This window comes from Cimex lectularius, unplaced genomic scaffold (assembly GCF_000648675.2).
Source record: "Cimex lectularius strain Harlan isolate CLEC.00 unplaced genomic scaffold, Clec_2.1 scaffold59, whole genome shotgun sequence".
NCBI classification, from domain to species: Eukaryota; Metazoa; Arthropoda; class Insecta; order Hemiptera; family Cimicidae; genus Cimex; species Cimex lectularius.
In genome coordinates this window covers 156644-181280 of record NW_019392794.1, presented here as the reverse complement: position 1 = coordinate 181280, position 24637 = coordinate 156644, and the positions used below count along the sequence as shown (strand labels likewise).

The 24637-nt window shown below is 33.7% G+C and overlaps 1 protein-coding gene across 8 annotated transcripts in view; it reads right to left on the bottom strand.

Annotated features, from left to right (window-relative positions):
• Window positions 1–24637, bottom strand: part of LOC106661854 — a 141693-nt gene that overhangs the window by 48612 nt on the left and 68444 nt on the right. Inside the window, exon 1 of one of the 8 annotated variants that reach the window (XM_024227930.1) lies at window positions 15930–16076. The exons of the other annotated variants lie outside the window; for them this stretch is intronic. The gene's annotated coding sequence lies outside the window, so the exon portion shown is untranslated. Of the gene's footprint in view, window positions 1–15929; window positions 16077–24637 lie in introns of those variants that run through there. 8 annotated transcript variants of the gene reach the window in all.

Genomic DNA, 24637 nt, shown 5'->3' with positions numbered 1-24637 from the left:
TCCCAGGCCCTGACGATGATCTCAATAAAGATCGAAACGTTGGCACGATAAAGAAAATGTTTTTCTAAATCCTACGTCACACCAGACCGCATCTCACGATCTCCGAATAATAATAGGTTTATATTTTTTGACTTCATGCGGGCGATCTGGCGATATTTAGAGTTGTTATACTTTGAATTTTAAAATTTAAAAGTTAAACTTTCAGTTTAATTTATGGATATTATATAAGCATTCGATTTTTTTTTTTTTTTTTGAATCTGGAACACGTTTAAGAGGAGAGCCAATGCGCCGATAGCGAAATCTGAGTGATGCTTAATTAAGGGATGCGATTCCTATTTCGTGGATATTCTGGGTCATGATCTCATTATATTTATTGGTGCTTTTTATCTCTGCATCAGATTTCCAACTTATCTCAAAAATTTCTTTCTTGCCATCTCCCCAACAAAGTTTTAATTTGGATATCAAAAAATATTCAGATACTGTTCCGAGGAGCATTAAAATGAACGATAAAGCCTTTAAGACAGTTTACCCTATGGTCAGAAGAATATTAATGTTTGGAATTGTTTGCTGATCGGTTCGCCGCGTGAACTCAAACGTATGTACAACAAAGCTTAGGTCGATTTGTTTAGAACTGTTCCTTTCTATGAAGCCAACGGCCTTTTGTAATTAAACAAAGCGAAAATTTGCGGTCGAAACTTCCGATTGATAGCCCCCTTTTTTGGAGATGAGAAAAATAAGGGGACATTGACATTTAATTGATCAAATCGCGCGGCCAGTGCGAAGTCCCAATTAGGACAAGTTAGGCAATGATTAATGGATGGTTGATTTACTTAAGATGGATCTATTTGGACAGTGGTTTGTGACATTTCGGATGTTAATTCTGTTTTATTGAACTTACTTAACTTGAACAAAGAGTTTTCAAAATCCTTGGTAAATATTATAATAAAATTTTCAAGTCAACAACTGAAAACCGCCCGGATGACAATAACCCCTTATTTACTTGATTATAAAAAATAATACAGAAAAAAGGGGGCGACGGTGGCCGCAACGGTTTAGGCGGTGATACGGCGCTCATCACTGTAAGGTAAAAAGGTCCCGGGTTCGAATCCCGACGTACTTAAAAATGGGCTTTTTTTTTCAAAGGTTGATATAACTTCTGCTGTTGGTTGCGAACCCCCGTAAAAAATACAGAAAAAAACAAATAGATACAAAAACTATCAATGTAGAACAAAAATAACTCTAATGGAAAATTTTTGCAATTTGATTTATACCGTTTATCTTGGTCTGCCTGTCATAGCCGAATTGGTCTGTTAGACCTAGATGATCGGTAAGTGTCAAATTACTCGTTCATCACACTGCACAACACTGAGGACATCTCAAGGTTTAAAAAATAATTGGAAGATAGATTGATGTATAAATCTCAATCTCCAGGCGTGTCAGGCGTATTTCGTAATTAATTGCTGAACATCCGTCTTCCCGGTTAAAAATGAGAGAATTTCTTCCCTCCAGAGATTTTTCTTGCGGATGTTAGTGGTTCTTACCTCCCACCTGCGACCATATATCCAAGAAATTCCTTAAAAGTCTTCTGGAATGCTTACATTGCAAAGCACGTACAGGGTTTTTCTCTAGCAATGGCTTATAATTTAACAAAAGCAACTGGGCCCAGAATATGTGAAACTGGTCTGAACTCAGATTGCACAACTGGTTTGTGATGACTGATTTTTATATATTTTTTATATATATATATATATATATATATGCTCTCTATATTTGAGGGCCAAGGAAACAGTTTTAGAAAGAGCACTACCAAGGGTTTTGCATTTTTGCACTCCCCGAGCACTATAAATATATAAATTTAGCAGCGAACAGCTCAAAATATTAATTTGGTGTGCGCAAGCCATAGACTTTGTCGCTAATTTTCAATCAGTCAGATATACTTGTTTTGAGGGTAGGTTGACCAGTACCCACAGGGACATCTTCCCTGTGGGTCTAGGCAAAGTCCGACCATCAACCCTGGTGCCTGGGGGTAACCAATGATGGAGGTTCAGGATGCTGAACCCGCACCTCTCAGACACAGGCAACGGGTGCATCAGTATTCGTCTGACCTCACGGGTGGGCGATCAGTCCCACCTTAAAAATAATACTGAACTACGGGAGTGGAGTATCCAAGCGGGTTCACTAATTGAGGTTGGACTCGTGGTGGTCGTGGTTTGTAAACAAATTGTACCTTAGCTGGAAGGTACCGGCCAACCGGAGCTGGAGATAGGGTGCCTTTTCTATCTCTCCAGGGGTGGTGAAAGGCATGGCTAAAAGGCTGTGCTGGAAACCAAAAAACTGCCTTTTTTAAGGCACATGGATGTGCCCTTTTCAGGGCACTTCTGAACTTGGTTAGTATTCCACCACCTCGCTACCCAAGGGATGGGACAAGTCCATGCATGTGAAATCTTCCTGGTGTTCTTTCGAGAAACTTGGCGTCTGAGAAGTCCCCTTGGGGATAAGTCCGGACGTTAAAGATCCTCATGGTCTCAACGCCCATGAGTAAAGATGGTAGGCGGACCAAAACTATCAGAAACGGCTAAACTACAGGTTCATAACCTCTCAGTCTCTTGGGAGGAAGAGCATAAGTTACCAAAGAGTTACATGTTAATACTGTCGTTCAATTTAATTTACTTAAAAACAAAAATCTTCTCGATCAACTTCAAATTTACTAATCTTAATAGAATAACATTAAACTGTAGGATTTTTTGCTTCAAACCATTACGTTGATTACATAGTCAGCATAATAATCGTCATAAAGAACATAAACCACGTACTGACAGACTTGAATTCCTTACACAAAAATGACCTGAATAAAAAACAATAGCAGTATAAATTTTTTTGACCAGTCAGTAAACCGGATAAAAGCTACAATTCGACTAATACGGAAAACTATAAGTCACCTACATCATCCAAGCTGACTAAAATACATAATAGATAATCTAAGAAAACAATTATTCGATTGACAACAAAAACGAACTAGAAACAATAAATTTGCAGACAATAATGGCTACAAAACGAGGATGATAAATGAAAGAATAAACAGAACGTAAGAACAAAAACAGACACTAAATGGACCACATTCACATAAATAAATAAAGAAACAGCACTGAGGAGTACGAACTCGTCACAGATACATTCGGCAGGCATGAATTCCTTACATACACAAAAGTCAGTTGTGCAAGACAGATAGAAGAACAATAGAAATAGAGATAGAAAAACATTTATAATCGTTCAGGAACAACAACTGAAAATCAAACAACACTACCTCCAAGAAATCGATCACGAACCCTCAACAATACAGACAAAAATAACGAAAAATGAACATATTCCCCAACTTACATACTTAATTTCATAAACACATAAATTAAAAACGGTTCTTACACATATTCACAACATTATACCGATTACAAAGGAAAAAGGCCGACTGGAAGTGTTTAAAAATCGTTGATTTAAAAATTATCAATAAAAATATCGCCAACCTCCCAAAATCTTATTAACAAGATTTGACTTCAGAAAAATCCACCGACCTGACCGAGACTGGGCTGACCAAAATGACCAAATTTCCGAAAAACACTAGCTTAACAAAATGGGTATTATTAAACAATTTGATGAAATTATTTGTATCGAAACAATAAATTTTTCTGGCTTTCTAAGACATTTTAAAAACGTTCGTCCTTTTTTTAAAACTTGATATACAAAATAATTACTTTTTTCTCTCGTACGTCTTTTAATTTTACCTGAAACTTTTTAAGACTAGAAACCTCGTATGTCTGAAATCTCATAACGTATTCTTCTTATGAGTTATACCCTATATACAGACTTATGGTCTGAGTAGACTACAAATTTTCTGAAGTTATTCCACTAGGGACTATGTCATGGTGAAATTAAAAGTTCCCTCTGATGTCGTAAATCAGAAGTCTGTATTTATAAAGTTTTCCTTGTGTACTGTTGAACCAATGCAACGTTATCATAACTTTTTATTTTAAATTTTTAATAAAGGCATAAGGGAAAGGCATAATTGTGCGTATAAACCTGCTCGTCGATTGCTGAATTAATCAATACAGTACGTGTATCATATTGGATGAAACAATTCAAACGTTATTTTGTTTTATTTAAGTACAAATTTCAATTAGAAAGTTCATCGAATAACAGTGTAAACTATCTACAAGAGGTCGACAATATTTATCTAGCGGATTTCTCTAGAGGTTACAAAGCAAAGACAAAACACGATCAATGGTGTAAGATTGCACCACTTTCCTTGTCCGACTTACAAAGAAACCGTATCGAGTTACATTAAAACGTATATGTTCAAATGGAATTTCACCGAGAAACACAAAATGGCAAAAAGCATTACGAACAGGAAATGGGCGAAAGTACTCAAGGCTGAAAGTCACAATAAGGGAAAAATTGGACCGGGCACTTTTTCACACCCCAAAATGGGGACAAATGGAAGAAGAGGGCTCGAGACAGATATAGACCGGAGGGAGACATGATTGGAAAAATGGACTGAATTGCTGGGTGGATTTTATGGCCAATCGAAATAGGAGAAATCTTCTTTAACAATGATGTCAACATTTCAATTCTGGTCTTATACTGATTACTGAACTATTATATTATACAACAATTATTATACACTTACACATAAAACATATGCAAAAGTATCATTACCTCAGAACTTCACTCAAGGGTTCAGCACTTCAAACCATTGCATTTGTCCCTTTTACAGAAGACGAATATAACCAAGCATGGGATACACTACTATCGAAATACGACAATAAACGTCTACAGGCCACGAATCACCTCACACGGGTTTTTAATTACAAACCTATAAATAAAGTCACTCTCTCGTCATTAGAGCAACTTTCTGAAGTTGTGTTTGAAAGTGTAGCAGCCTTCCGAAATTTAAAAATAGAAGAAGAATCAAGTTTTATTTTCTTAACATTTATTTGGCGACTTGTAGGCCCACATCTTAGAGAGAAATTTGAAACCAATTATATGAAGGATAATAAAAAACTTCCAAAACTGAATGATTTAATCGAATTCATTCATCAGCAGACCTTGATTATTCAATCAGAATTCTGTTCTTCTGGAGCAGGTCTTCCTACAGCAACAGCCAAGTCTGGTGATGTCAAATGGATTTTGTATACACATGGAAATACGTTAACAAGCCATTGTTTATCATGCCAACAGGAACACCCTTTGTACAAATGTTCTGAATTTCAAAAATTGGCCCCGATTGAACGATTCAGATTTTTGAAATATAAACGAGTGTGTTAACAACTGTCTTTCGGTGCACCATGTTTCCAAGATGTGTAAATCCAAGTCATTTTGTCATCAGTGTGGTAAAAAACACCATACCCTGTTACATCTTGATAATTCAAATATTCATATTAAGTCTCAACCAACAGCGAAAGTAGAAACAGACTACAAGAGAATTAACCAAGACACGGAACAACAAACTACAACTAAGCGGACCGTCCTGACATCTGCTGTTTCCAACAATCAAAGCGTACTGCTCGGTACCGCACTAGCTTACATCGAAGATAGGGACGGGACATTTAAGCCAGTTCGCATCGTTATAGACTGTGGAACTCAACGCTCTTTCATCACAGAAGATTTAGTGCGACGTTTAAGGCTAAGATTAAACCCAAACCCACATCGCATGTGTGGATTCGGTGATTCGCCAATTGAAGGAGGAAGATTTCAAGTAAAATGTCATCTGACATCACTCGCTGAAAAGAGAGCATCTCCTCTTGTCACAGAGGCGGTAGTCATCCCTCAGATCACCCAAAACATGCCCGCGTATGCCGTTCCCGCGGACATCATGAATAAGTTTGAACACCTTACACTAGCCGATCCATCCTTTTGGAAAACTGGACCTGTGGATTTCCTGTTAGGAGCTGATCTTTTTCCACAGATTCTCGGCGTACAACGAAATGATGACAGTCATGTGTCTCTCATAGCTATCAGCACAATTTTTGGTTGGGTAATTATGAGACCGACCTGGTGTGAAAATCAGCCGACAGATGTTGCTCTCATGGCTAAAACAACCACAGCCGAAAAAATGTATGAGTTAACGAGAAAATTTAGGGAAATCGAAGAAGTTACGACATGTACTATTACGAATGCTATGCAGGGTAATAGTGAACAAAGACCAAAGTAGTACGGTTATATTTTTATTACACAAATTTCCTTGGGTTTTATACGATTTCATTGTACTTGCGAATGGATGTTCTGTTAAGCTGTTAAATTAGTAAATCCCGATGAAGAGGATATAATTTTCGAAAAATAGAGGAAGGAACTGACTGTTCTATTTTGGCTTCCTTTTTGATCGTATTTTAACATAATATAAAATCTACACAAATCGCATTAGTTTGGAAACACACATTAAAATTGCAATCATTTCAAACGAAACTATGATGAAATAACTTGATTGATTTTGTAATTTGTGCTTGTTATTAGGACAACGACAATGTTTTCGTTTTAGTATCGTCCAATTTATAGATCCCTCCCCCCGCACACCGCAGAAGGAGTGTTCATAATTATTTAATTCTGCTTAAAAAAAAGTAATATTTGAAATGGAGCTGTATTAGGACGTTTTCCTTGATTATAATACACTATAAATAAAAATATAAAAATAACATGTACGGGTAAAAACCTTTATAAACGTATCTTTTTCCTGGGACCGTAAATAATAAATAACCGTATTAAGTACAGGGATTTAAGAAAGATACTGCATGCACTATTAAATGGATTATTAAGCTTGGTTGTAATTTTTCTTTATTAATAGATATTAATCCTTTTACGTTTTAGTGGTCAATTGACCAAGTTACTTCTTTCAATTAATTATGTAAGGTCTTGGTTGAGAGTTGAGATGGAACGGTTCCGAGTCATTGTCGAATCCTATTAATTAATTCCTATCAGTATTGTTTTCATGGTGTCCATGATTTTGTGGAGCTCCATAAGAAGATGATGGGTAGCAAATAAATTATCTTGTCCGCAATAGGTATTTATTTCGTCAGATGCGTTTCGGTCTAATATACATTATGAGATTGTGAGATGTGGTTTGGTGGGACTTAGGTTTTAGAAAAATGTTGTAGGTTGAAATGGGAAGTTGGTGCCCGTGTGGATCGAAGTCACGATAGCTCAAGTGGTAGAGCATCGGTGTATTTAGTCGAAAGTCGTGGGTTCGAATCCCTTTCGTGGCACTAACTTTTTCATTTCAATCGAAACCTTTAAAAAGATTAATTAATTGAAAGAAGTAATTTGGTCAATAGACCACTAAACAGAATGGTTTTAGAAAAATATTTTCTTTATCGTGCCAACGTTTCGTCTATTATTGAGATCATCTTCAGGGCCTGGGATTTATTAACATTGTTTAAATTATAACAAAAGCATGTAAGACACTGACTTTTTATCTCAACCGAAACCTTACATAAAAAGACTAATTTATTAATAGAAATTAATTCATAAATAAGATTATTAAGCCAAGAACCAAAATTGGAATCTAATGTTATTGTTCACCACAATTCTTCTATTCTTGTCTTATGCTTTATTGATATGCTTATGTATACTTTATTGCGTAATGGTATGTGTTTATTTTATACACATGCAACAATAATAATTAAGCTGAGTTGCTTGCGAATTTTTGGAGTAATGGGTTAAAATTGCTGACACTCGGTGAGGACGTCTGTATTGTAACGGATTGACAGTACATCTCAATATCAATGTTGAGGATCATTGAAATCGGAATATTTTCGTATAAAAATTGGGAAAATCATAAAAGAACAGCATTTACGGGAAACATCTGTAATGAAACGGCCGACTAGCTTGCTCAACGGGCTGCCCTGGACGAGGAACTCAAGTAGAAAATCTAGTTCCCAAGATACAGGCAAAAAGAGAGGCAGAAAGCAATATTTTGAAGGAGTGGGAAAAGGAATGGTCAAAAACAAAAAATCCAAGGAACAAACATTTTATACAGTGTAAAATCGTCTAACTATGGCAAATTTTTTTTTTTAAGAACAACTATGGCCTTAACAAATGAGAAAAAGAGAATCAAAATGATGAATAGTCCAGAATATCCGTGCGGCTTGGGGCTCCAAACCTATATTTTTATATACCATCTTTAAAAAAAAATTCTACTGTTAAATATACGACAGTTTCACACATGGATTTGGTTGACTTAAAGTATTATACTACAATAACCTTGAGCGCTAATTACCGCAATTATTTTTAAAGTTTGTTATTTAAATAGATTTTAACAAACTGCGATAATTAAAAGTTAATTAACTCCCTAACCATCCCTAAAAGTTTGATAACTGTGATAAGTAAACTGGGAGAAACTATTTAAATTTAGTCACTAATTTGTACGATGAAAGTGTATTGTCTTTGTAAAATTGTACAAAAATATTTTGTGCAATGCTTGATATCAATAAAGGAAAAGGCAGAAAATCAAGTCCCTCCTTAATAACGATCCTTCTGTTTTTTTCTATCAGTGAAAAACAAAACTCTAACACACATAAAATATGCATATGACAATGCCCTCCAATTTTCTATCATGTACGATCGGCAGCGGAACACTGGGGAATTAGAAGTGATGTATAAAATATAACGTATGAGGAATATATTCTATTTTTATGAAACTCCAACACGGATGGATGCCCTAAAAAACGCATAAAAATGAGAAATGTGCTATGAAAAACGGCTTTAGCAATTTTTACGAGCAAACAATACACAGAACATTTCAGTTTACTTCTTCAAAAACCTGTTGTTTTTCTGTATATAAGAATATAAATTAACTTTTACATATAATACTATAAATTTATAGATATATCGTTTTGGGTTTGTTTGTGAGACTAAGTATATTTATTAGCTAAAATGTGTAGTATGAGAAGGCCGATGGAGATTTCCCCTTCGACCCTCGATTACATTAGTTATACAATATGTGTACGAGTGATGGAGGAAGTACTCCGCCCCCTGATTGAATGGTATGTAAATAGGAAAGAATAATTTAATATTAGGTGAGAGTGTGAGTGGGTTGCAAAACTAATTGCATTTGGGCTGAAATAATGTTCATACTTCCTTAAGGCCAACTCCCGTGGCTGGACGGATAAGACGGAGATCTGATTCAAGAGTGTTAACCCCTGGGGACTTTCTAGGTCTGCCGGTAATCGACAATTACAAAAAAGCTAGAATTGTCAACGGGCTGCGAAAAGTGATAGATTTAAGTTCTTCACAGACTGCGGTAAAATTAGTGAAGAATTCGCGCCTGAAACAATCATCACTAAACAATAAAAAACAATTACAAAATTAAAATGAAACTTGCAATCTCAATCAGGCGGAAATTAATTATCAGCAGCTCCGTTTCTTGACTTTGGAATTATCCAGGATCTCTGAAGCACTCAAGCTGGCTGTAATATGACCAGATAGTTATTCTCTCAGTAGATATTCTATGGTTGTTGATTCCAAGAATCCATATGCAAACTGATGGACAAACGTTGTTAAGAAAGTCAAAGCACACTTTGCGATTCACGTGAGCGAGAATTTGGAAAAAGAAAAAAAAAACAGTGACCATCGATAATTCAATTTTCCCCCTGAAATTTCTTAGAACAGTGGGAAAACAGCTCGGAAGAACTACCCTAATATTTCCATGTTAGAAAGTACATTCGAACAGTGACGTCGCCAATGAAAATGAAGTTTAAATGTAACTAGAAAATGACCCATGTATTAACTGTATATGGGACAATTAGAGAATACTTTGCCAGATTTTCAGTAAAAGCCAAACTTGTGAAGGTATCCAGGTTGTACTGCAACATCATATTCATGACTGCCTGGCAATGCAAAATTTAAAAGCTAAGATTATTAGGAATTGGAGTGTGAGTGATTTAAACCAGTTTAAAAATAAAATAATTCGAAAAACTCTTCTTCTTCGAGCTTTTGAGATTTAATTCACCAGAACTTTAAAGCTATTATTAATAAGTTACAATGAATAATAGCTTATGTTATTTAGTGTGATATGTGATCTACCCGGTGATTAATTTGGTTATGACCTATCATCGTAGTCTCCTTAGCCTCGCCATGTTGGTTTGTCACTAGTTACAGGAAAGGAAACAGTAATCCGACACTGCTGACACTATGTCTACTGATAACTAATCTAAAACCCCTTCCCTTCCTACAAGTTTATTATTGTAATTTTAATCACTCTCTGCTGTAAGCCCCGTCTGAACAGTTGTAGCTCTTACAATAAAATTCTTTTTAAAAAGTAATTTTTATTTGGAGTCCATTTAATTACTGACGGTTCTAATTATATGTGATGAAACCTGAGATCAGAAGTTTTACTTTAAAATGAATATTTCTGTAAAGACCTCTGACACTACCATTTTATATTTAATGTTTTTATTGTTCTTTATTATTTTAACATGTTTGGAAACAAGGCAAAATAAAGATATATAATTATTTGGAGATCGAGAGATCCGGTCTGTTGCGGCGTAGGTTTTAGAAAAAAATTTCTTTATTGTGTTACGTTTCGATCTTTATTAAGATCATCTTCAGGGCTCAAAGTGTTTGTTTTCCGTGTAGATGTATCACTCTTGTGTGCCGTGTTGAGAGTGCCTAAAAAGATATATAATTTGTGTGTTGTTTAAATTTTCCATGTGGTTTTTTAAAATAAATTATTTATTTTATTTTTACATTAAAATTTTGGGATCTTTCAGGGATTTACACCCATTATCACCATCTTATTTATTTTTTTCTTTTCATTATATATGGTTTTTAAAAAATATATATGACCATTTTGCATTGGCAATCCGCATGCCAAAAACGAAAAAAAATCCGTGTTGCATAACAAAAATTATAATATAAATATTTATGTAATTATATATTTAAAATAATAATAATACAAACTTATGGCACAAATTAAAACTGTCTTGTTCGTAAGTTAGCAGAAAACGGCGCGGAGGGTATACACTTCAGAAAGACAGGCGGGAATTGAAGGTTTAGCGGCACCAGCCCCCAAATGGCTCTAACTTAACTGAGTGGACTGGTACTTATGGACTTGTGGGAACTCTAGGCACTCGTCATAATAAATTAAAGAACATCGTTGCAAATTGGGATTATTATAGTGGAAATAGTTTATAAATAATATCTATTATTCCGGAGAGAAACGCGATTTCAGATTATTATAAAGAAGAACTCGCGGAACGTTCTAAATTAATCAATGGCGCAAGACAGGATAAAATTAAAAAGTTGGAATATGTACTAAATTAATCATAATTTAACATGTTGACAAAAATAGGTACAAGTTGTCTAAGATCTAAAAATATTTAATGACGTGCAAAACCCCATAATTAATTAATTCAATTTATTGGTTGAACATGGAAAATTGAAACTGAAAAAACGTTCGCTACACTAGAAAAACTTTTATTGAAGCATTGAAGCAATAGGTACATGTTGTCTAAGACCTAAAAACATTTAATACCTAGCAAAACCTACAATTAATTAATTCAATTTATTGGTGGAACATGGAAAATTGATACTGAAAAAACGTTGGCTACACTAGAAAAACTTTAATTGAAGCATTTCAATAGTTAGCAAATAATATTACTTAAATTCTACATATTTTATTAGTACTGAGGTGGTGTTTTTTATGCCTAATGTCTAGTTTTTTAAATATCGTCCTATCAATTTCCTTTTTCTTTTGTTTCAATAAAAAACCATTTTTCTAGAACTTTAAAACTGTTCACCAAACCTAATTTAAGCAGGCTTTGAGAATTGTTAATGAAATGAGACTCCAAGAATAGTTTACTAGCCGTTCAATTTGAACGTTGGAACAGTGGAATTAGCAAAGGTCTTTGAAGCAAATTTGAAAGGGACAATACAATATCTGTGAAATTTCCGTTTGCAGGACTTCATCCCGTTTACACTCGAATTACCCATACCGTCTTTACCGAGAACCGGCTTCAATATGTCGTAAAAGTATGTAATTATTTCGCGAAAGCGCGAAATTCTTAAAACTTTTGGTTAATGTGTGATGATTGGTTAATCGATAATTATTCAGAAATCGTGAGATGAGGTCTGGTGTGAGGTAGGTTTCAGACGTTTCGAAACGTTGGCACGATAAAGAAAATGTTTTTCTGAAACCTACCTCACACCAGACCGCATCTCACGATTTCTGAATAATCATTTTGTTAATGTTAAAAATCAGATAATTACTTAATACAATATTTGCTGTTGTAAATATGAAATAACTAAATACAATATTTGCTGTTGTAAATATGAAATAAATAAAAAATATTAATTATTTTCTTTTGTCTAGAGCATTTTGTGTTCAATTTTTCTGTTGATAAAATTTTTGTTAAAAAGCAAGCTTATTAAATATCACATTTCAATAAAATCCAAGGCAGTATAGGTAACAGCGTGAGAGTAACTAGACAATCTCCGATTTGACAAGAAGAAACATGCAAGAAGATAAAGAAGAAGAAGAAAAAGACCCAAGCAGAAATTCGAATTATCATCTATTTATTATTTATTATTGTTTTTATTTGTATTATTTTATATTTTAATTTTTTAATTTTTTTTAATTTTTATTATATGTTATAATATATTTATTCCTATTACAATTATTTATCAATAGACTGTTGTATTGACTTTCATGTCATTTCACTGTAGGTTTTTAGTTCATTTTAAATATTTTGCTTATGGCCTGTTTCAATTGTACGTATAAAAAACTTGTTAATTTATTCAGAAAACGAATTATAACCACGTTTTACCAAAGTATCAAGAATCTATTGTAAATCACTTATATTCGTATGTTTTCTTAGATTCGAGCCTCTCCTAGGGTAAGATACAATAATTAAATTTCAATTATCTTGTTGAAAGGATACGACGCTAAGTCGCTATCGTTTCAAATTGATTGATCAATTTCCGTTACAGGATCTTTCGTCTCGATGGATTTTCTCAATCAACGCGTCAGAACGCATTAATTCTGACGAGACGCCAGAGGTCTTGCAGATATAGTGATGCTAAATTTATTCAGACACTTTCAGACACTTTGTCTCGTTTCAATGGAGCAAATATGAATTATTTATGAGATGGAATTGTCAAAAATATTTTAAAAGCTACGAGCATTGCAAGCCCAAGTTGGACATTATTTAGAAAATATATACTTGTTTCTGTTGTTATATGATTAATTATATTGCGTTATTTTTCTTAATTATAACTTCTTTAGCAATAATAGCTAAGAAAACCGTTTGCACTATTTAAAATTTAATGCACGTATACATTGTATAATTGAATTTATCTTTCATGGTCATTAAAATGCCATTTATTAATCAAGCAATTTTCCAGGAAAGCAAATATAAATTTTCAGAAACATAAATACAAATAAGAGAAAAATACAGGTTAAATTTTTAAAACAAGCTTTATTATTTAGATGGGATCGTTAAAAAATCCAAAAATGGTGGGAGATTTTGTGAAGATTTAATCTTTGTCAGAACTTCTGTTGTCTGTTAAAGGTACATGATTTAATTCAGTCACCTTTGAAAAAGCAAATTAAACTGAAATTTAATTATCAAAAGAGCTCTTAATTTCCTCTCGTAATTTCGACATTGTTATGTACCATTTTAACCATATGAGAATTACATATAAAGATGGTTTAACATGTATCATAACGATTTTGAAATTTTGTTATTTGAATGTTAGCTGGAACAAACTTTGCAAAACGAAATTATGTTTTACGATATTGATGATTTTTAAGCAGTTAATAAAAAATCACAAAACTGTTTACAAGAAATGTTAATGTTTAGATATTTTCTACCTCCTTATTCAAGGAATGACTTTTTGGCATACTAGTACACAAAAATGGAAAATTTATAAATATAAAGATTATAATGAAACGCAACTTATCGTGACGACTCAACTAGAGATGTAGGTCGTGATGAGATCTGACAGTGTAAAACTCAATAATAATAAAAAAAGCAATTCATTACTGAAGTCTATAAATATAGGATTTGGAATAATTTATTATTATTTTGATCAAATGAATAAAATCATGCATTGGCTGTTTTCAGGTTTGAATTTCCAATAGAAATTCCTCATAATTAGCGTAATAATACGTATGTGATTAAAAAGGTTTGACCTTTTGCAATAATGAACTTGCATCTGTTAATAGTATTAAACGAAATAAACAAAATATTAACTTATTTTCTAATATTTAATTCCGTAAAACAAAAAAGTATGCAAATAAATGCTAGGTGGAATAAATGATGGTTGGATCCTAAAAATCTGAATAATTAAAACACGAGGCGTTTATGTCCCATAAAAAATTAAAGAGACAAGATTAGACATTTTGCTTTTACATCTGAAATTAAATAGAAACATTTCTTGAATAATTTGAAAAATTTTGGGCATATCGCGGTGTTTAGAAACTTAGGATCGTTTAAATTTAGATGATAAATAACACCGATAAATCATTTTGTTTCCAAAAATCAGGAATAAGGCTAATTGACAAACAAACTACATGTTTTCAAGGAATGTATCCTTCTCATCGGGAGTGAAAAACAATCAATAATAATTCAAGAGGTTATGCAATATAAAAAATCTCACTTAAAATGTTGAAACTTATGGTTTCAAACATAGTGAATTTCCCCGTGGTCTATTTTTATTCTTTGAAACTGTTCTCATCTCTTGTCTTTTAGTACAACATTATAATGATCGCTGTCGTAAATATTCTCAAGATAATTTGATATCAATAGTTTTTTAACGAAGAGTTGTCAATAAATTGCAATCAATTAAAGATAGATCAAACTTCGTGCTTTAAAATCCAAAAGCTATCAAAAAGTGATGCAACTTGGCAACTTTGAACTTGTTTATAAGGACTTAATCAACATTTACAATCTTGAAAGTTCAATTTTGAATTTTTTGGTGTGTTACGTAATTCAAGAACCACCTGTAATTTCGTTAGCAATTGAACAATACGGTGTAATTAAAACCGAATAATTTTATATAAAATTACATTACTTAATCACATATCAAACACGAATAAATTTATTTCATTGGTTCAAATATTATTTATTAAAAATTGTATTTCCTGGAACAGAAATGTTCAATTTTCTGAATAAGAGTTTTAAGTGACAACACGATAAACCTAATCTTTACACTTCAATCGTCAAACATAAAAACATATTTTTTTCCCTAATTTTCCGGAGTCATGCGTTTGTCTGTTGCTATTACGCTTTCAAAGAAAATACAATTTTTTTGAAATGTTTTTTTAATGGTCAAGAATAATAGTTTTTACGATTCATATTTTATGACACGGTGGGTCAAAATGGTTCAGGTAAATGTTGGAAAGTTGCGCAGCGGGTGGTATCACCGCGGTTCGGCATCTAGCCAAAACAATCAGTTTCAAGTGGCAAAAGTTTCTTTTTTATAATAATTATACAGGATTGCTGGCAGTTTTGATATTACGTTTGGTTTGGCTGGGATGTCTCTTGCGGTACGAAACCGAAGGGGGGAAAGGAGGGAATGAAAACCACCCCGGTAATCATGTCAACAGAACGAGGTCAATTCAAATCGCAGCTGAGCTGGAAAAGAACTGTTTTCCCCAATGATTTCAAAACAAATCAGTAAGTTTTGTTGTTGTTTACGTCCTTTTCGCAATAGATGCTACAAATATTCAAATTATTTTTAGGCAATGTTCAATGTCACACGCAATTTATTCCCGATGTTTTTTTTTTCTTACACAATAGTCGTTTTAAAAATAATTAACGGTCTCAAAACCCTCACATAACAGGCAATAAATTCAGGTGCAAAAAATTAAACAAAAAGTGCAATATTTAAAAATTAAAAAAAAAATTAGAAAAAATTCTAAAAATATGTATTTAAATATTAAAAACCTGTATGTCTATATATTAATGTTATTTTATTAATTTGACGATTAGGCTCCGAGAGGTGCTTGCTGTGTCTTGAGGTACACTGGTTACTGTTTACTGGACCTGGTATTGATCAGTCGCATGAGGCCAAGAAGCATGCGCCCACGGCTTTGCACGTGCTGCTCTCAAATACGAGTTCGCGCCATCAAGTAGCATTGTTGATTTTTTAAACAATACATTGTAAATAAGATACGATTGACAAAAGAAACAAACGTGAATTGAGTCTGGGTCCCATTTCCTGAACTGCAAATAGTGGAGATCATGTCGTACTAAGAAGTTAAGATGTAATCATTTGGGATTATTTTGTAACAACCCGTCTTTGTTAAAACTTTAACCTACTATTGTTTTATCTAAGTTGAACGGATTACAAAATAATAATCTACGTAAAAGATTTGGTATGTAAAACTAACAAATTTTAATGAACTGATCTTTTTCAAATGTCACAAATTATCCGCTTGGAATTTTATGACGAAAACCTAATATGTACAAAAAAACGAAAAAAGTGTAATTAAATATTATTATACATTAAATCATGACTTTGCGAGCGAATTATGTCCATATAACATTTAGTCTTTTCGTGTTACGAATAATATAGTTTATCTTAGGCATAAAAACTTTTGGACCATCAACTCCTGACTGACCAATCACACAGAAAAATTTCACATAACGTGATCTGTTAAAAAAGGTACGTATTGTATTTTACTGACATTTATATACTGGTATGGTAGTATATATTATTTCACATTTTAAATGTTTTAACGTTGTTTAGTTAATTATTTTATTGAGCTGTGTTTTTGTTAAGGAAGTGGAAGAGAAAGCTTGTTTTTTGTATTTTGTTTGTAGATTTTGTATTTTTGTTGTAGATTCAAACAAAAACAATTTGTATAAAATTGTGAATAATCCATGAACATATGGTAGGACCTATTATTCAATATTTATGGCGAATAGTGGCAACTAGGTTATTAAAAGCAAGATATTACAGAAAATGTCATTTTTTGAAGATTTCACATTCTTTAGCTGTTTTATAAGATGTTTCTAAATTTTGAATATATTGAAGTTTAAATTATTATTCAAATTCAGTCATTGTTTGAATACATTCAGGAAATATACTTTAAACAAGTTTTATTTCATTCCCATGGAAACCAATATATCAAAATAATAAAAATATAAAATAATATGAAATATGTGAGTAGGAAAAGAGGGACTGAAAGGGAGAGAAATAAAGGGAGAAAGATAAAGAAAGAGGGAGGGAGAGAAAGTGAAAGGATGAGGGTGAGGGAGAGAAAGGGAGAAAGAGAAAGGGCGAGAGAGAGAGAGAGAGAGAGAGAGAGAGAGAGAGAGAGAGAAAGGGAGAGAGAGGGTGAGAGGGAGAGGGTGAAGAAGAAAAAGAAAAGTAGAGAGAGAGAGATTATTCAATATTTATGGCGAATAGAGACAACTAGGTTATTAAAAAGGAAGATATTACAGAAAATGTTATTTTTTGAAAATTTCACATACTTTAGCTGTTTTATAAGATGTTTCTAAATTTTGAATATATTCAAGTTATATTATTATTCAAATTCAGTCATTCTTTGAGTACATTCAGGAAATATATTTTTAAAAAGTTTTATTTTATTCCCATGGAAACCAATATATCAAAATAAGAAAAATATGAAATATTATGAAACATGTGAGTAGGGAAATGGAACTTTGCACTGAATCGCCTACAGTGAACATTATTTCCTGTCAAACTATGATTAATTTACTAAGAAAACTATTAATCACGAAACATTACTGTCGGTTATATGCCCAATCTGTTTATTGAGCAGCGTTTCTTATCGAGCAGCTTTCGAATTATTTTACAAAGCTTGCAAAGTTCCATTATCATAATTGATTTAATAATTTTGAATCATGAATTACTGTCAGAATTTTTTTAAAGAAAAGCTTAATCTTGGTAATTTAATTTTATTAAAATAAATTATTATTATGCACTATATACGTGCGAAGCTCCTGTTATATTCTTCTTAGAAATATAAATATTTAATATCGATTTGTTTAACAACAATAATCATTTTTTGACCAATAATTATTGGTTGAATCTGTGTTTGAAGTAATCGAAATATTTTCAATTTTAATGAAAAAAATTTAATTTTATCTCAACTAAAAACCTTAATTAATTGTAATTTAATGAAACCGTTAGTGGGTTATATTAGTAATAAAACAAATAATTCATATAAGAGTGAAAAAAACATTAAAGGAGCACCAACTGAATTAAGTCCTACTTTATTACATTACGGGATAAGACCCGCTTTGACATGAGAAAAAACCAGTAGATACTCCTTTTTTCTGTGTTTTGTCCGCAAGCCATTCAATTTCATCTTGTTTACTATACGCAAACATTTACTTTTATTTAACTCTTTAAAATAATAAATTACAAACCGGAAAACACATGGGTAATCCTGAAAAAGGTCAAAAAGGTTAATTCCATCAGGGAAAACCTCCACCCTATTTTTCAATTACCACTGTGTTTACTGATGTATATTCTATACTAACGTGATTTTTGATTAAATTTTTCAATAACAGAAAGTAAAATTTCCTGTTAAATTAATAATAAAATCACAAAAATAGTGTTTCGGTTGTATTGTTAATAGAAAAATAAAAGTAATTAAATGGTTATAAATGTCAAGGACACGTTGTTTACTAGCCATCTCACGCTAATACAGACATATGAATATAATTTAAATCGACCATTGACACAGCATAAAAGAGCATAAAAGCCCCTGATTATATCCAAAAACAAAAATGGGTACCAAGAAATCCGTTGACCTCATCGAATCCTGACAGGACACTACAGACTGAAGAAGATTCGTATAATCCCATCCCGTCACCTGCACATTTTGTAAACAAGCAGAGAAGACACCAACACAATTACTGGTGGCGCACATTTGTCCCAGGAGGAAGAGTTTTGGGATGTACAACGTTACCATAGAAGAAATTCAAGCACTAAACCGGGCCTACTAATCAAGTTCCTCGATGAACTAGGATTCAGCAGTGTGCTACAGAACGGGGGATACAATATCTCTTAAAGGGCGCAGTATACTACACATACTAAATGATACATCTAAATCTAGTTACGTGTTTTTCTTCTGTGTTAACATTTTTCACTCTTCTTCTGATGTAATGGAGTTCAACTCAATCTGATTCATTGTCTTACCTTCATTTACCAATCTCTCTTTATCATATTTTTTCCTCCTTCATTCTTACACACAGACACACACACACACACACAAACACACACACACACACACACACACACACACACACACACACACACACACACACACACACACACACACACTGCCCTGCTTTCCCTACCCACTTAGGCTCTCCCACTTTGGTATGAAGGTCTTAAATGAAAGTATAATACGAAAGCTATCTTCAGAGTGCAGAGACTGTTTTTGCTTAGAATATCGCCTTGAGCACGAATTCATGCAATATACAAGAGGATAAAGCGGGAAAGATTAATTCAATGTATTCTGGAATTTTCACCAGTTATATTAAAAAAAGGAAACAAATAAAAAGGTATTAATGAATAATAATGTCACGCCTCTAATCGCCAGTACCGATGGGCAGGGACGGGGGCGGATTATCTTTTCCGTCTCTTATGATCAGAGCGGGGGATGGTGCTGTCCAGACGATTTTAATTAGAAATTTTCTTTCAAGGTGAGTCAAGGCTCCCCCTTAGTTATTCAAGGTTTTTTTTATTTGTCCCAGAAAACGTATTTTGTTTCTTTAAAATTTGAAGTTGAAATTTTATTTGTAAATACATTTTGAGTTGAGATTTTGTTTTGTTATTTTTTTTAAATTTAAAACTGGCGAAAGAGCCGGACCATAAATTTTTGGTACACCTTTTGAGGTCAAGCAAATACCCAAAGGGGTTACATGGTAGCAGAGCGAACAAATAGCGCTTAAACTTTGCTGTTGATTATAACTAAAATTTTAACTTATTAAAGTAAGATCTTTTAATTTTTTTTCTCTAAGGAACAGGAAAGATGTCTGATCCAGTTCAGTGTTTAACATGTGCCAAGTTTGTGCAAAAAGATGAAGGGTGCGTTTGTAATAAATGTGAAGGGTCTTTTCATTTTAAGTGCACACGTTTAGCTTCACGGGAGACATACGTAAAAATGAGTTTCGAACGAAGGGAGAGATGGAAGTGTGACAATTGCTCCGGTAACACCGACCCCATAGCTATAAAAACTATTAACAATGACATAGTAACATTGAAACACGAAAATACACAATTAAAAAAGCAGACAGAGGCCTTAAATAATAAACTGGACCAAATTTTGACATTGTTAGGAACGCTGACTTTCAACAAATCTACAATAGAAAGTACAGACATACAAGAAAACACAACAAAATTGGATACCATCACAAAAATAAATAATACCGTTCATTCGGACGACGAAACAAATAAACTCCCCGAGACTCTTAAAGAAAAAATTCTCAGATCAGCTGATTCAGATAATTCTGTGACTACAAAATGGAATGTTAGTGTAATTTAATTGATATGTAAATATTAAAGAAGTTTCTAAATTCAATGAGATGACCTCCCATTATGGAGATTAGATCTAAAGTATGGAAACCGTTTTTTTTCTCTCTCTCAAGCTAACACTCGGCGAGTGTAAAGCAATGTTAATGATGATATGATGATATACTTATACCTTTGACAATTATAAAGATAGAAAGTGTACAATTTATGAAATAAAAAAAAAGTATGCATTCTTTATATACTAGTTAATTTAACTATTAAAAGTTTGTTGATTAGTTTTAGTTCTTGGTTGTTTTTGGTAAAAGAAGAAGATTGTATTTGTTTTAGTGCCTTTTATGTTATACCATAAAATACCGTTTTTATGAGTGATAAAAAGGTTGATTACTTCTACACAGAGAAGTAAGGTATTTTTACGTATTTATTTACAATATAGAAGCACATATGCTATTTAATATTGTATTATCAGTGCCCTAAAATGTATGTTTCATTGTTTTTGTAATTAAGGCACTGAGGATGAACTCGATGTACAGATCATTACATTAGTATAATTATCAAAGGATTCCGCACTGTCTCATACCAAGCGGCTGCCCTATAGGTCTCTATAGACCACCGATTGATATAAAGATGGCAGAGATGTACACAAATCATAACAATATTAACGGTATTGATAAGGAATTTGAACACGAGGTTGAGCCGGGACGCACGTTCTATCGCTGGCTGTATCACAGTTTGGTGCCGGAGTTAAAAAGTCTTCAATAACAAAGAGAGTTTGGACTTCGAGATATAAACTGTTGGCAGCAAGAGAAATTGAAATATTGGAAGCGCCCTCCTGACCTATTTAATGATCAAGCAACTCAAGAGAGAAATGTTTGGTGTTTAGTGACCATTACTTAATGATTATTTGGAGGTCGTGAGATGCGGTCTGGTGTGACGTAGGTTTTAGAAGAACATTTTCTTTATCGTGCCAACGTTTCGATCTTTATTGAGATCATCTTCAGGGTTCAAAGTGTTTGTTTTCCGTGTAGATGTGTCATTCTTGTCTGTTGAGAATGCCCACTTTGAGCCCTGAAGATGATCTCAATAAAGATCGAAACGTTGTAACGATAAAGAAAATGTTTTTCTAAAACCTACGTCACACCAGACCGCATCTCACGACCTCCAAATAATCCAGAGAGAAATACAGGCTAGCAGACCAGTGTTCCAATAATCTAACAGAGCTACTGACAATTTTAAAATCATTACAATTGCAAACGCTGTACGCTTCCTCTCCAGAGATACAAATGCCCCAAGTCGAGCGAATTCGGCACATTCCGATCCGTATAAAGCGTCTTAGCATGTATGTGTTCGTCAGTAAATTGATTGCTCATATTGGCAAAAAGGGCAGGAAAGAGCCGACAGACTGGGAAAGAAGCTTCAGAGAACTCCACTCTGTCCTCGTCCAACTTGGTACCGAATACCTCGTAGATGGGGACGTAGGTACGGAGGACGGCTTGCGGAATTGGGAATTCTCAACTGGTCAACATAATTTCCCTACTATTTCACCCAGAGTAAAGAGCAACGTTATTTTGTCCTACAAGATGACCCGAGTTTTTTCAGGCCTTGGACGTTATAGAGAGTATCTGAACACATTCCGAATCCTCCCGGATACAGTTTGTCTTTTTGACGGTTTATTGCCATATATTGTTCCAATGTAAACTATCAGAAAGAAAGAGCTACGTTTATCAAAATCTGTCGTTGAAAAGCGTTTCTTGGCCTGCAGACAAAAGGAGTGATAGTGAGATGGGAAACTTTTGTGCATCTATGTTAATTCCATCGATTCTGAATAGTTGTTAATATTTGGATACTTGGGAAGTATCGATTTGTATATTTGATTTGTTGTCTAAACTATTGATAAATCACTTTGGTACCATGGAAAAAATACACAAAAACGTAAATTTTGTTTAATAAGTTTTATTATTATTTTATTTTTTAAATCCGCCATTTCTTTATTGCTCAAGATGTCTGCAATACGAAAATAAATGTAAAAGAATAAGTGAGACATTATTCGCTCAGTTCGCCATGCAACGGAGATCAAACTTGGCTCACTACCAAAATAGTCTGTTTTCCTTGTTTCCCCTACATAAATACAATAAATTAAATATCGTTATAAAAAACCCCGGCAATAAATATTTAACAAACACAGTAAGCATTGGCAATGATGTTAAACCGTAAAGATGGATCAACATATTCTAGTTTCCTTATTAAAAATCTTTTAAAGAAATGTTCATTTTTTAAGATGATGGGTAGGGAATAAATTGTCTTCTCCACAACAGGCTATTGTGAAAGGAAAATGAATAAGCCTACTTTCGAAAAGACAATTTATTTCCTATCTATCATTTTATTATGGACTTCCACAAAATCAGGATGGACGCCATAACAAAATAATAATTTTTTACTTAGCAAGCTAGTGTAATTTGTAAATCTCAAATAGTCTCCTAAGTTGTTGCATTTATATATAAATCTATATATTGCATATTCTTGCACAACCCATCCATTCACACTCAATTTCGCGCCAATAAATACATTCATTCTACACAAAACACACAAAGAGAAAACTAACATAGTTCGGTGGGTCCGTGGAGTACTCGATATTCCGTCCACTACCCACCCATACACACGTACGTTCGTGCGATAAATACACTAACTCCAGGAAGGGAAAAACCACGCATGGAAAAACATCAAAGGCAACTATGCATATATCCTTCAGATATTCCATTAATTTTTTGCTGCCGTCATTGCTGTGTTATAAAACCTCTTTCAAACTCGAGAAGGAGCCACATTTTCCACCACAGACGCACCCACGCATACAGTACCGCCCTCATTCCCGCTAATAAATACATTCATACTTTATGTACCATTCAAATTTACATTTGCACAGTGAGTCTAAAATACTAACCTTGATTGGTGAGTTTATGGTGTACTTGATATTCCACCACAGATCCACTCATGCATACACTACTATCACACTAATAAATACATTCACTCAAGCAGTAACCACTCATTCTGTATGTACAGCTACGAATGAGGAGCCTTTTCGGAGAATTCTGCGGCGCCAGTAGTTAGTACATGTTTAACAATTATTTGTCCGTCGCACAGGAGGCATCTCCGTTCTTTTCTTCGTCAATAGATGACCATGCGTCAGTTTTGGTGTGGCTTATTCTTAGTCGGTTCAAAGCTATTCTCTGTTTTGTTCATACTCTCCATGGCCCACGGTTTGACCGTTGTTTTATCTCCTTTAGTTTGTCGGTCATTCTGTCCCAGCGGTTCTGCCAGTCTTTCCAGCAAAGGTCCTTCATGAAGTTTTTGACATCCTCTGGGCTCACGGGAGACTCCGGGTCATGTGGCATTATCGCTGCTCGTTTGGCAGCTCGATCGGCATTTTCATTACCTTCTATGCCTACATACCCCGGTATCCGGGCAATAACTACCTCCTTTCTTTGTTCATTTATTTCCCTGATTTTCTCTTGTATTGCCAGGATTAGTGGGTCCATGGCTTCCGGATGGCTAAGACCGCACTGAGTTAGTCGGTGCATTTGATATATTGGTTACACCCAATGTTTTCAGTTTCACTCAGCGCGGACGATATGGCGGTCAATTCTGCTGTAAATATACTTGCAGCTTTTGGGAGGCGATGTTATTGTTTTCATTTTTTATTAACTGTTACTTTATATGACGATGAATACGTTGTGTAACGAAATCATGTAACATCCTTTCAAAGATAATTAACGATCCAGGAACAATGGTATCGCAAGCTGGTGCCAATACAGCTCAAGTCAATGCACAAGTACATTTAATCACATCGAATATTCAAACATTTTGCAATCACTGTCCATTTGACAAAGAGCCCTTGAATCACTTCTGTCCAGGTGTATTAATCGTTGGAATAAGACTTAAGTGCAGGGATAATTTCTATATTAATATTCCTTTAAGTTTTCTAATTGGAAAGGATTTGCTGAATGTTATGCTAATAATTGACCACAGAATTATTCTGTAATATTTGCTTTAATGCCTCGAAGTAAAAATAAATTTTTTTGATAAGAGTTAGAAAAACTGTTGCCAACAAGAAAGGAAAATGTTCAATAGTCAATTGTTTCATACTGAC